This window comes from Desmodus rotundus, chromosome 10 (genome assembly GCF_022682495.2).
Source record: "Desmodus rotundus isolate HL8 chromosome 10, HLdesRot8A.1, whole genome shotgun sequence".
In the NCBI taxonomy this organism is placed as follows: Eukaryota; Metazoa; Chordata; class Mammalia; order Chiroptera; family Phyllostomidae; genus Desmodus; species Desmodus rotundus.
The window spans coordinates 53,389,423-53,403,485 of record NC_071396.1 but is presented as its reverse complement, the minus strand read 5'-3'; the positions used below and the strand labels follow the sequence as shown (position 1 = coordinate 53,403,485).

Sequence of the window (14,063 nt, the reverse complement as noted above, 5' to 3'; positions counted from 1 at the left end):
TAGTCCAATGCTTCTAAACTGCTTTTGAGATGGAGAAGTTTTATTGAGGTAATCGGCCTTGTAATTATGATTATATTAAATGCACAGTATTCTTTAAGTGAATACTTGCCATATATCAGGTGCTAAGTTCTTTCCATGTGTTTGCTCTTTCACCCTCTCGCTGAAATCTGCTTGCTCTTTCACATTGAGCACAAACCCTCCAGAAAGCATGCACACAACATCGAGTGATGTTTGTTGAGTTCCCGTTACAGATGGCACTCTAAGAGGAGAGACTTGTGCCATAAAAAGGAACTTGGGTGAAGTCTATGCTCATTAAAGAAGTTCTTTACTTAGGGTCCACAGATGGGTCCCAGAGAGTCCATAAACCACCTTCCCCCCTCTAAACGTCTGCATATTTTTCTGTAAAAGCAATTCAAACTATCAGATTATCAAAGAAGACTGCAACCCTCAAAAAGTTAAGAATTGCTTATGTAAACCCTCACCTTTAAAGTTTGAGAAAGCCTAAAAGGGAAGAAGAGCGGCACGGGGAAAGAATTAAATCCTGTTATCATCTGAGTGCACAGCAGAGCTGAGGACCACAGCACAGCACAACACTGAGACACACGGGACTCCGCCACGCCCTGAGTACACCAGTGGGGGCCCCATGAGCACCAAGCCTGTCCATTCAACCCACCAACAGTCACTGCTCCTGGCTTATTTTCATGGTTCCAATGAATATGCTAGACCTATTTATGTGGAACATATTTTAAATATCACATATGCTTCTTTTCCTTGATCAATCCTCAAAATCCCTTAAGAAAAGTTTTTAAAAATATGAACATTTAAGTACAGAGGGGTTGGGGATTTGAGGTGCCTGTTGTGAGGGTATGAATGTATGAGGTCATGAATAAGAGTGTGGATATGGATGTGTGTGTGTGTGTGTATGTGTGTGTGTGTGAGAGAGAGAGAGAGAGAGAGTGAGGGTTGGGGGGCAGGGTTGGGGGGCAGGGGTATATGTGGGCACGAGGGGTGGGCAACTGGATGGATGAGATGCATGGAGCATGAGAGGTAGGTGATAGGATAGACAGTCCTGAGAGGTGGCCATTCCTATAAAGGCCACAGTGGACACTACTGGCACCCTAACATAAGCTTGACTCAGAAGATGTACTAACTTCTCTCTCCACCAGCACCTGCCAGGATTCTCCCTCCTCTTCTCAGACATTCTCATTCTCAGACCCTCAGACCCCAAGAGCCCATTTCTCACCATCACCCCGTTCAGTGTGCCAGACCCACTGGGTGTCTGCAGGCAGCTGGCAGCCACCACTCCACTATGTCCTCAAACCCTATAGTTTGAGGACATAGTGAGCTGATTCTACCCTTCCACCTTTCAAAGAGCTGAGCACAAAGCCTTAAGGCTCTGAAATTAAATAAAAGGCCGCAAAGCTACTGTCCAGTGCAGAACTCTCAAGTCCCTGGACCTGATCTCTGAGTGGTGCTTTATAGTGTTCCTGGACCACAGACTTCAGAATTGGGCATGCCCTTAAAATGGAGGTTCCCAGCCCAACCCCACCTTACTGAATCTGAACTTCTGAGCTGGGCCTGCAAACTTGGATTTTAACCAACTCCCCAGGTGATCCCAATGTGCAGTTCCGTCTGAGACCCACTGCTATTGGCTGCCCACCCACCCCCACCTCTTCCTTCCTGTTCTCCCTGCCCTGGAGAGCAAAGACACCCTCCTCTCCACAATGGAGTCACGTAGACAATGTTCTCCAAGTCACTTCCTGCTAGGTGCTCACCAGCAAACAGTGAGACCACAATAGTTGCCTAGCATACCAAGATCTCAGGGACCTCACAAATGTCACATCAACTTCATGGCACACGGTGTGAAATTTCTACTCAGGGCCACAAAGAGGAAGTTCTGACAAACTCAGAGGCTGTGAAGGGTGAGCCAGTTGGACTTCCTAGAACCAAGGAAATGGGTCAACTTTCTTTATTTTGGAACCAAGCATTAACTTTCTTTCCATATTTTCCCTCCCTTTGCCCCTCTCAGCCACCATCCCTTAAAACAAAATAAAAGGAGCAAAACTCTCAATGACTCTACACTTTCCATGTCAGTCCCTATAAGACAGCACACTTTCATATGTGGTGTGAACTTACTTTGTGTTTGAAATGCATTTGACTTTTCATGACAAGGGTGGAGAGAGAAAAAGAGAGAACTCACTAGGAGTGTAGGTTGTGGAATGAGGAAGAAAAAATATAACACAATGAAAGAGAAATGAAGCCAATGATCAGAACTCTTTCTATTTCTACAAGGAGCTGTGATCCTATCAAACACCATAATAAAATAACTACAGTAATAACTTAGCACTATGTGCCAGATGCCATACTAAGCATTACATATAAATTAATTCATTTAATCTTCACAACAATGTCATAAGGCAGGTGTGCTCTCATTATCCCACTTGGTAGAGGAGCAAAACGAGGCTCAAACAGGCTGAGTGCACTGTCCACAGTTACGGAGTCAGGATCTGAACCCAGCAGTGCAGGGCTGCACACAGGCCACGGCAAATGTAAACGCGCCACCGACACCAGAAAGCTCACACTGACCACCCAGCCCTCCGCCGTCAGCATGGACGAGGCCCTCCTGTAAGTACTGTAGGGAGCCCCTGCACGTGACCAGACGAGTTCAAACCACAAAGGGCTCTGTGAACCCAGAGTGTTTCTTAAGTACAAGGGCTCAGAACACCACTCCAGGCCAATCCAAAACCAACGATTCAATAGTGTCCGGTTTGACTGTAGCTTATTTTCTACAGCAGTGGCTCCCTCCACATATTTTTTCTGCCTCAAAATGCCCAAGAGATGGATAGGCAAAGCATTTTTCAAAAAAACATAAAAAGCACTAATCATAGAGAAAAAATATGGATAAATTGGACTTCACCAAAATGAAGAACTTCCATCCATCAAAGAATATCATTAAGAAAGTGAAAAGACTAACTACAGAGTAAGACAAGATACTTGTAATTTATATCTCCAATAAGTCTCTTGTTCAGAATATGTAAAGCGTGCCAACAAATAAGTAATAAAAATGAACAACTCAATAAAATAGATAAAAGACTTGAATAGCCACTTCATAAAAGAGGACAAATAAATGGCTGACAAGCATAAGAAACTGGGCTCAACATGATGACTCATCAGGGAAACACAACAATAACCACAATGAAATGTAACAAACATCTTCCTGAATGGAGCTCATTCAAAGACCACCAATAAATACCAAGCCCTGACAAGATGTAGAGCCACCCGAATTCTCATACATTCTGATAGGAGAGTAAGATGATAAAACCAAACATACCCCCAACTCTATGACCTGGCAATTCTACCTCTAGATATATACCCAAGAGAGATGAGTGTGTATGTCCACCAAAAGACATATTCAAGAATGCTCTCAGTTTTATGTACTACGGCCAAAATCTGCAACAACAAAATACCAAATATCCATCAAAAAGAGAATAAACTGTTGAATACTTAAACAATGGAACGTCACACAACAATAAGAAAGAACCAACTACTGCTACACACAACAACGTGAATGAATCTCATAGACATAATAATGAGGGAAAGAAGCTTGACATAAAAGACTACAAACGGTGTGATTCCATTTACAGGGTGTTCAAACAATGGCATCCACAGTGACAGACATCAAAACAGTAATTCTGTCTTGGGGAAGGGGTATGGGGAAGGAATGGGGTGTGGACACAAGGAACACCGCTGGGGGCGACAGACACCGGGTGTGGGTGTTGCACAGGCATGGTGTGTGTGTGCACAGGCAGTCATTAAGATACAGACTTTAGGCTTGGGCATCTTATTGTGATTGTACCTCAATAAAAAAAAATGTTTTTAAATAACTCAGACTCACCAGTTATCCTGATTCTAATGTTTCCTTGCTGTGTAAGCCTAGGAGACAAGTTATTTTATAATGATGCTATTCTTCTTCAAAATGTAGATAGAGAGCCTACCCTCATGGGGTTGTCGTAAAGGTTAACTGAAGGATGTATAAGGCATTTCAAAGTGTCAGACATGCAGTAAATGCTCCCAAAATCAGTTATCACAGGGGCAAATGGGGCCTGAAGCGGGGGGAGGCAGGATGGCAAGTGTAGAGTAGGGTAAAAATTATGGAGGGAGATGGGCAGGTGTGTGTAGTTTAAAAAGGAAAATAAACAACCACAGGCCCTTCTGATACTCATGACCCCACCCCCAAAATACTCACAAACAGCCCTGAAAATCACACCCCTGCCACAGAGCAAGCCAGGCCAGGGGCTGAAGGGACACACAAGCTCTGACATCGTAGTCATTTCCTTTTTCCTCCAGAGTGAAAAATCAGAGTCCCTTCTTTCCCCCTTTGGAATTAATGCCTGATAATTGTTAAAAACAAAGGAGTCCTTAGCCAATGCTAGAAAATCTGCAAAGGAGCTCCAAATGAGAAAAGGAACAAATGACTTAAAATCCTTTCTAGAGCTCAATCCTATGATTGTGCTTAAAATATAGCACCTCCTTTTCACTCTGAATCAGTCCTCGGTTAGGGCTATATCTAGATCAGCTTGAGGATCATGATCAAGGATCTGCAATTTCCTCTAAGCCAGCACCCCACCTCTCACACTACAGGAGCAGTACAGAAAACAGTTATTCATCTATCACAGGGAAACTGCTACCCACCACCCTATCTCCCCCAACTCTGGCCTCCGAAAAGACCCACAGAAAGCCATACATCATTTAGCAACACATCTAAGAGCTAGGACGATTGATGTCAGCTCAGAGCCTTCTCATCAGCCAAGAACAAGCAGAATCACAACCAGTCCTGACTCCAGGGTTACTCGACAGCTTTCCTACCCTAATCTTATTCCTGAATCTGAGTCAACAATAGTGATCTCAGTGGCTTGGCAATTTACCCATTTCCTACTGGACAAGGAAATGCTATTACTAACTCCACCCCACTGAAACAAACACACTCAGAATCTAACAGTACTGTTCTTTCTAAATAAATCTCCAAAGAGCTAGGGTTTACTCATTCATAAGATTATAAATTTTCTGTTGGCAAGAGTTTGGTCCCAGCTTCCATCCACACTTACAGTACATTTAAGGGTCAAGTTCAGAGTAAAAGGAGGACTGTGGCACCCACAGAACCACATGTTCTCACAGCCTGTGTTTGAAACCTGCCTCACTATGTTTATATAGCAAGACAGAGGGAAATGATGAAAGCTTGGAGGACGGGGCTGCCCTCCACAGGTGAAAGAGCTGTGCAAGTGCCAGGGAGAAAAAGTGCTCCTTTGCTGCTAAAGTGCTCCTGGGAAACGGATTTCTAACAGCCTCTGAGCAGTTACAAGGGTTCAAGATTCAGTAAATCTTCACTTTCACAAATATATGGCAGGCATTCATTTACACAAACTAGGGTCAAAGTCAGGCAGAATAAACTTGGAGAACAACATCTCTTCCGTGTCTAAGAGATTGCAGGCTCAGAGACCAGGCAAGTAAGCAAAACGAGTGAAACGGGAAGAAATTCTGTACTGCCCCAACAAAAGTAGGCTTCGTCTCATTTTCATTAGGACATACAGCTTTTTGTTTTTCATTTGCACTTTTACTTTTTGTAGAGACATAGGAACAAAAGAGTATTTCCCCTCTATCAGAAAAACAAGAGTGCAAGGCAAAGTGACACCTGTCACCTGTCATCATGGCGGAGACTGCAGCCCAATGAAAGGCTGTGCCCCACCTAGCAGAGTTATCCATAATTCAGCTCTGCAAATAGCTGATACATGGGAAGGCAAGACTTTTACAGCATTTACAGACTTTTCCAATTCTAAGATGCTACCTCAAACACTACTCAAGCCCAACCAAACATGTCTGTGGACCACCAGTTTGCAACATCTGGTGTCTGTGTCTGTCTGTCTCTGCCTCTCTCCACCTGAGCTCCACTCCAGGTTATCATGGCACGTTATAGAGTCATCTCATGCAATAGGACCAATAACGATGCATGTCTGTGTTCTTGGTTAACCTCAAAGTCAAACACAGCAAAGCATCTCCAGTTTATCAACAGAGGAAGAACTTGGGCTACTTTCCCATTTCTCTCAATGCTCAGGACCCAGTGTCATTGATGAAGGACATTAATCTACTGTTTGGAGATTAAAAGTTATAAATCTGCACAAACTATGCATGCTCTGAGATAATCAACTATTAAAAGTTCCTTCCCATTACAGACCCCTGTGCACAAGAAGAACATATAATACGCCATGAGAAGCTGGGCAGGATCTAGGTGAGAGAGATAGAAAGTGAGAAAGAAACCAGAAGTTGCGAACTGGTGGCCCACAACTGTTGCTAAGATTTATTGTTTATAATGGGCCAAGCACTATGCTAAGGACTTTACATTTACATATATTATCATTTATTCCTCACAATAACTGTATGAATTAGATACTATCAGTATACCTCTTTAAAAAATACTGATATTCAGAAATTACTTGCACAATATCACACTGCTAGTAGGTGGCAAAGCCTCAGCTTGAACCAAGTCTGCCTGACTTTGAAAGCAAAGCCGACACCTTAGCCACCACGTGGTACTGCTCTCATTCATGTGCATGTTGGGTAAGCACTGAGGTCCAGGATCACCAGCTCCTTCGGAGGGAGAGGCACGGTCTCTGTCTCTGTCTCTTTCACATACACACACACACTCCCCCTTGAGAAGTTTTTACAATAGAAACAAGCTTCTAATTAATCTTTTTCTAATTAATTAGCTGTGAAGGGAGAGGATGGTGGTGCTCCACCATGGTCTGTACCTGTCCACTGGGTGCACTGGCCCTGACATTGAGCGTGTGGTGCAGGCCAAGGTCAGCCCCCACCTGTGTTCTGCCTGGGGCACCCTGCCTGAGCTATAAAGCAATCTGAGATGGCTGCTACTTACTTGTGCTGGGTTTGGAGATTCCGAGGTGAGGCCAAGCTGTGAATCTAGGCTGGCTGCTGCTAGTGCCAGGCCTGGGGCTCACTGAGGCCAGCTGTTGCTTGTTTGATAGGATTTAGGAAGTTGTGAAGCATGAGTCAGGACCAGCCATTCATATGGGAAAGCAGCTTGGGTGGGCACATAAACTGGGTGGAGCGGAGTCTCTGGGGATCTCCAAGGTGGGTCAAACAGTGTTAGCCAGTTTAATGGAGTCTCAGATATGGCACCAGCTTGCTGGCTCTGTGTGAGGAGGGCTCAGCAAAGGGACAATGGCCTCCGCTCTCCTTCATGCCAGATACTTCAGTTCCTCCTTGTATGCCACTGGTGCCTTTCAAGCTGCTGTCATTGTGCTGGAGCTCAGAGGGAGTGAATCTAAGTATGCGAGTCCATGTGTGGGTTCTTTAAGAGGAACTGCTTGAGGCTCCAGCAGTTTCTCCCACTGACTCAATCCCTGCTGGTTTTTGCAGCCAGGAGTTGAGGGGACTTATCTTCCTGGCACTGGGGGACCTGGGGTGGGGCTGGTATGGGGGACCTGGTGTGGAAACTCCTCGCTCCTGAGATGTCCCTCCCAAATTTTATCCACCACGTGTGGGTGAGGGATCAGCCCATTCTGTGTCTGTGCCCCTCCTACCAGTCTGGATGGATGTGGTTTCTTTAATTTCATAGCTGTCAAGACTTCCATTCAACTTGATTTCTGACAGTTCTGAGTGATGATTGTTCTATATTTTAGTTGTAATTTTGATAAGGTTGTGCAAAGAGGCGAGCCATGTCTGCCTACACTGCCGTCCTGACCTGAAGTATTCCTAATTAATTATTTAGAAAGGATCTGATGCTAATGAATGAATTTGGTCATAAGCTATTACAGCCTGCAGCACTGACCTCTTGGGAGAAAATGTCCTAAAATAATTAGTAACACAGCAATAATAATGATCTATAGAGAAAATATGTCCAATAACATCAGTTATTTCCCTACATTTTTATTTTAAAGGAGACTGACATCACAAAACCTCAGGAAGCCCAGACAAAGAAATCATTGGCACATTAAGTTGCATGGTTCCTAAACGTAACAGATATTGAATGAGTGCCAGCCATAAGGTTAGGCACCCGGGACGCAGGAGTAAGCAAATTTTAACACACTGTGCCAAGAAAAAGCACCAGGAGAAAACATTATTAATTCCTGGGATGAGTAAGACTCAGGAAAAATGCAAGCACCTATTACTACTCTTCATAACGAACAATGAAAAAATATTCTAATTCAAGGAATCTCCTAGTTCATTTATAAGTATTTTTTTCATTATTATGATTCTCTCTCATGGTCAATAGAAATGCACATAAGTAGAATTTACTAACTGAATTGTCTCTTCTCTTCAGATTTATGTAGCAGAAAAATTTTGGTGTAAGTTTTTTTAAAATAAATATTTTTATGTAGAAATTGGAAAATAAACCAGTATATCCAATCAGTAAACCCCCAAATTTCACTATGCAGACTCAAGAATAGAAATAAGGTTCACTTACTTCATACCACAGTCCATTAACCCCATTCTCACTCAAACCAGAATCAAACAGCAAATACTCTCTAATATTAAAAAAAAAAAAACTCAATGACAAGTTCAAACTACATGAATTCTAAAAATTACAAGAACTTCTCAAGTAGATTATTTTACAGAAAAGCAATCCAGAAAGTACAATGTTTCAGCCTGCTCTACCCCCACCCAAATCATAGAAGTCAAAGCAGTATGACACCCTCTGAGGAAGGAAAAAGTCATTTCCTCTCTGAAATGTCATTGGCATTGAGACCAGCGCTCTAATCCAACCAGCAGGAAGACAAAATCAAATATTATTTCAAACAAGGGGTGAGAAGGGGAGGTGAGGGGAAGTTTGAAACCAGGAAAAATGGATTCATCTGTTGCAAAAGATAAAGGCACACCGCACCGCGAGGGCAAGCAGGACTGCCTGGTTCTCAGCACACACCGGGCAGCCCACTATTTTCTTCACCATCCTCAAATACACAGTCCCTGAAGCCAAGAGCCTGACACTTCCGAAAGCAAGGTAAAATGTGATGTTTACACAGAGGCTAGATTAACTGTGCGTGCTTGCTTTTACAAGAAAGTGGGTATGAAGTGATCCATCATAAAAGGGTGGGAGGAAGGAATTTCTAGAGAAGAATGAGTCATTTAGAATACCTTTCCCTTAAGGAGTAATATTCACATTTCTTCTACAGAACCGCCCCCCCCCCCCCCCCACACACACACACTCCCACTGACTCCTGTCAATGTATAAAGGACAGCTAATTTTCAACTGGACAGCCTCGTAGTTAGTAATACATATGCAACACTGCCATCTAGAGGCTGAACACTGAAACAAAGTCTGTTACATAAGCTGATACTTTCCGGAAAATACAATCTTACACTCACAATCTCACAGACACACAAACAAGTGCATACACACATACCACATACCAAACTGGAAGTAACAGTATTAATTTAGCTTCAAAATTGTTATGGTTTCCTTTTTAGATCATAAATTGGAAGGAGGAGCATAAAACTTTTTACCTTGTACAGGAAATATATATATGTATAAATAACAGGTTATCACATATATACTTTGAAAACAGTAGTAGCCCCTTTGCACATATACATTTAATACACCTGTATTTACTTGCAGCATATAGGCTACTGGAAAATTCATGACACTACAGGAAAAGGAACACCATCAGGATGGTTCAAACGGGGCTCAAAGACAGACCATCAAAGCTAAGGTTCACCATAACAACAATGAAGTCCCAGGTTTTAGGGGAGAGGAAAAAAATCAACAGCACAACCTTTTCCAACACATTATTGCACCAGGGATTAGTATGACTGCATCCCATCTTCAAAACAATCCTGCAAAGTAGGTATGATAAGCCCCATCTTACAGATGTGGTGAAACCACCTGCCCAAACTCACATGGCTGGTAAGGGGCAGGTCCTGAATTCAAACGTAGGGCTGCTTCGATCTTTTACCTGTATCATGCAGCCTGCCATAAAACATACTTGAAATAAAGGTGGTGGCATATAGAGGGTTTGAGTAGATTCTTCAGATCTTCCACATGTCTGTCTAGCCTCCACTATCCTTACTTTACCAACCTTCCATTTTCCTGGGGGTTTGTCCTGCCTGTACAGACATGCAGATCATGCGTGTACTTGACTTCTTAGTTTAAAAAGCAACTAACATGGTTAAGCTCCTACAGTCTGTTTCACAATAGCTCACCAAAATCCCCAAAGGAAACATAATGTAACTCAAAAATTGCACTTCCATAAAAAAACAAATTGAACAGCTATATGCACACAGTACTGTATTAAAAGCTGTGTAACATGATGTTATTCTGCCTCTGGGAGCTAATTACCCGAGACAGATATTTAGAAATGAGCAGAGGTATATAAAACATGCCTAATTAAACAACCAGCCAACCAACACAAAGAAAAGCTCATATACTGTGCAAATACACAGGACATGGTGGGAAGACAAGGACAGAGGTGATAGTCAGGTGACATTCCTCACTGGGACTGGTCCAGTGGAAAGCTGTCTCTCTTTAGGTATTGGTAGAAGGTTTGCAAAAGGAGGAATTCAGATTTGGTTTGAAAGAAAAACCAGATGATGATTTTTAAGAAAGTAAGTCCAATAGATTCATAGTGCTTCATTAAACTTTATTATCTCTACTGTCAGTGCAGTCTCTGGCATATAGTGAACTCAGGGTACTCCAGTCATGACATCATTCTTTGTAAGAATGAAAGGCTAAGGTCCCTCTGTATGTTACATTTTCCCCATAGCATTCTACTCCTCCACATTTGCTGGAACACTGAACATACCATACCTTTACAATAATGCCTTTAATTGCATGAATGTGTGTGTGTGCATTCTAGACTCAAACGTAAGTCGTGTGAAGGCAAGAACTATGCTTGTCTTGGTCTCCATTACACCCCTAGGACCAACTATCCTTGTCGTCTCCAATAAGTTGTGTTTTGCAGCCACCTCTGGAGCGTGCCAATGCTAGGGATGGGGTATTTAACACCCCTCATAATATCTTCACATGCATGGACTTCTGTGGGAGGCAGCTAGTCCTGGAAAAAATAAACCATTCTCATCGTTTCCTTTCCCCAAGTATAAACACTGCCCCTCAAGAGGCTACTTCAGAGCATCAAAAAGAAGCCTTTTGTTTCTATTATTTTCCATATGGCTTAGTAGCTCCTCCAGGAAAACATTTGGGAGAAAACAACCATATGTCACTTACATCTGTGAAAAATTCCTTAAAAATAAACAAATCCAAGGATGTTGGGAGATGACTACCACCATGATTCTTCAGTTTAAACAAATATTTTTCCCTCTGTTTGCTCACTAATTTCCATAAGATGCTGCAAGGTGGAGTTAATCATTTAAAGTGACTGAAGACAGACATTGACAAGTATAAGCAATTCAGATACCACTACCACTAATTCACAGGCTGTTTTTAGATGGAGTCCATTTTGTAAAATTTTATTTTTCAATTATAGTTGACATTAGTGGTCAGAAAATTATATAATTTACAAAGTTATCCCCCCAAGAGATGAAGTCCCTTTTTCACTCAGGAATTTTACACTGAACTCTCTCCAAAAGAATTGACACACTTTCACAAAAAAATGATAAATCTAGTATTTATTCAATTAACCATTATAAAATATAAACTTTCCAATGCCCTTTGCTATCTATTAGAAGTGGCTATCTATTAGACACCCTGGAAGGGGCAGTCTCTCCCTAGTCAGAAAAGTTCTTAAGGTGTCAAAACACCAAACTGTGTTGAAAATAAAAAAAATACAAGTAATACGGCAGAACTACCATATTTTGCCGTGTATAATGAACACCCACGTTTTTGTGCACATTATACACGGGATTGTTATAACCCATTATTATACTCATGGTATGTACTCATCATACCCATGTATAATGTGCATCATTATTTTTCCCTCAAAAATTCAGGCAAAAAAGTGTGCATTATATATGGCAAGATACAGTGTCTACACACTTCCTGATTATTAAGAGGAGATTTAACAGCCTCATTCTGCACCATGACTAAAACCCCTCATTTCATGCCAAAGGAAGAAGAGAAGCAACTTGGAAGAAATTAACTTCCCAGTGAATATTTTGAATGTGACACATTTGCTCTCAGCTTATAACTGGGACATGCCAAGGTTTCATAGGCACAGTGAAGGGGGAAGTGTCAACAAGGGTAGAAATGAGATGGAAGAACCATGGTGAGTTTTAATTGCCTAAAAAGCAACTCTCTAGCTTCTGGGTAAACATCTGAAGTAGAAAACAGAGAACAAGTGTTTCTGGAAGCGTCTCTGTCTAACGGAGAGCTGCAATGCAAGGCATGTCCTCGACCAAACAGCCGTGTGAGCGAACGACCATCTCTAGGAACTACACAGTTGACCAGCATCAAACAACTGGCTCCACTTCCAATCACACACATTTTCTTAACCTCTTTCATGGAGGCCAACAATACAAATTCCTTTAAATTTTATGCTTAGAATGAAGAAGAAAGATGTCTATAAGAGCTTAACCCATCCTGATTTAAGATTTGTTTAAAATCAAGAATAAGCCATTTTAATTGGAAGCACACTTTTTGTAATACCCACTGGCTACCCCAATTCAAAGTACCCCTCCACACACACCTCCTCCACTACCTTCCCCCGTCTCACGTTCGAAACATGGTGAAAGATTGGGGTACTTTCTTTTCTTTACAAATTATATTTACTTCTTTGCATTTAGAGTCTAATCCTATGAAATATCAAGTCTGATAAACATGTAGAATAAGCTAATTACAATAAATAAAAACAGCTAATACTTGTTGAGAATTTATTATTTGCCACTCTGGCAAGTATTTGTATACGAATTTTCTTCTTGAATCCTTACTATTCTGGGAACTATGTACTAAATTATCTTCATTTTCCAGATAAGAAAATCAAGGCCCCAAGATTAAATAAGTTGCCCAAAGTCACATGGCTACTAAGCAAAGTCAAAACTTAGATCCAGGTTGCCTGACTAGAGAGCCAAAGTTGTAATGTCTAAACTGCTAAAGAGACACAGTTAGTTTCCATGAACTTCTTTTTTAAATTATATTTTGTCGATTATGCTATTACAACTGTCCCAATTTTTCTCCCTTTGCCCCCTTCCACCCAACACTCCCCACTCCCTCAGGCCATCCCCACACCATTGTTCATGTCCTCAGGTCATGCATATAAGTTCTTTGGCTGCTCCATTTCCTATGCTGTCCTTTACATCCCCATGGCTATTCTGTAACTACCTATCGTACTTCTTAATCCACTCACCTCTCCACCCACTCCCCCACACCCCCCTCCCATCTGGCAACCATCAAAATGCTCTCTGTATCCATGATTCTATCTCTGTTCTTCTGGTTTGCTGAGTTTGTTTTTTAGATTTAATTGTTCATAGATATATATTTTTTGCCATTTAATTGTTCATAGTTTTGATCTTCTTTTTCTTAACAAGTCCCTTTAATATTTCATATAATAATGGTTTGGTAATGATGAATTCCTTTAGTTTTTAATTGTCTGGGAAGCTCTTTATCGGCCCTTTGATACTAAATGATATTTTTGTTGGGTAGAGCAATCTTGGCTATAGGTTCCAGCTTTTCATGACTTTGAATATTTTTTGTCAATACCTTCTAGCCTGCAAGTTTCTTTTGAGAAATCAGGTGACAGTCTTAAAGGAACTCCCCTGTAGGTAACTAACTTCTTTTCTCTTGCTGCTTTTAAGATTCTCTCTTTACCTTTAACCTTTGGCATTTTCATTATGATGTGTCTGGGAGTGGTCCTCTTTGCATCCATGTTGTTTGGGACTCTCTGTGCTTCCTGGACTTGCATGTCTATTTCCTTCATCAAATTAGGGAAGTTTTCTTTCATTATTTTTTCAAATAGATTTCCAATTTCTTGTTCTTTCTCTACTTCTTCTGACACTCCTATGATGCGAATGTTGGACCTCATGAAGTTGTCCTAGAGGCTGCTTAAACTATCCTCATTTTTTTGGATTCTTTTTTCTTATTGTTCTGATTGGTTGGTTTTTTT

General features: G+C 41.6%; 1 protein-coding gene across 9 annotated transcripts in view; it reads right to left on the bottom strand.

Moving 5' to 3' along the window:
- The window catches only part of ARHGAP26 (Rho GTPase activating protein 26), a 451,541-nt gene that overhangs the window by 256,645 nt on the left and 180,833 nt on the right, over positions 1-14,063 (bottom strand). The gene's annotated exons all lie outside the window — the stretch shown is intronic.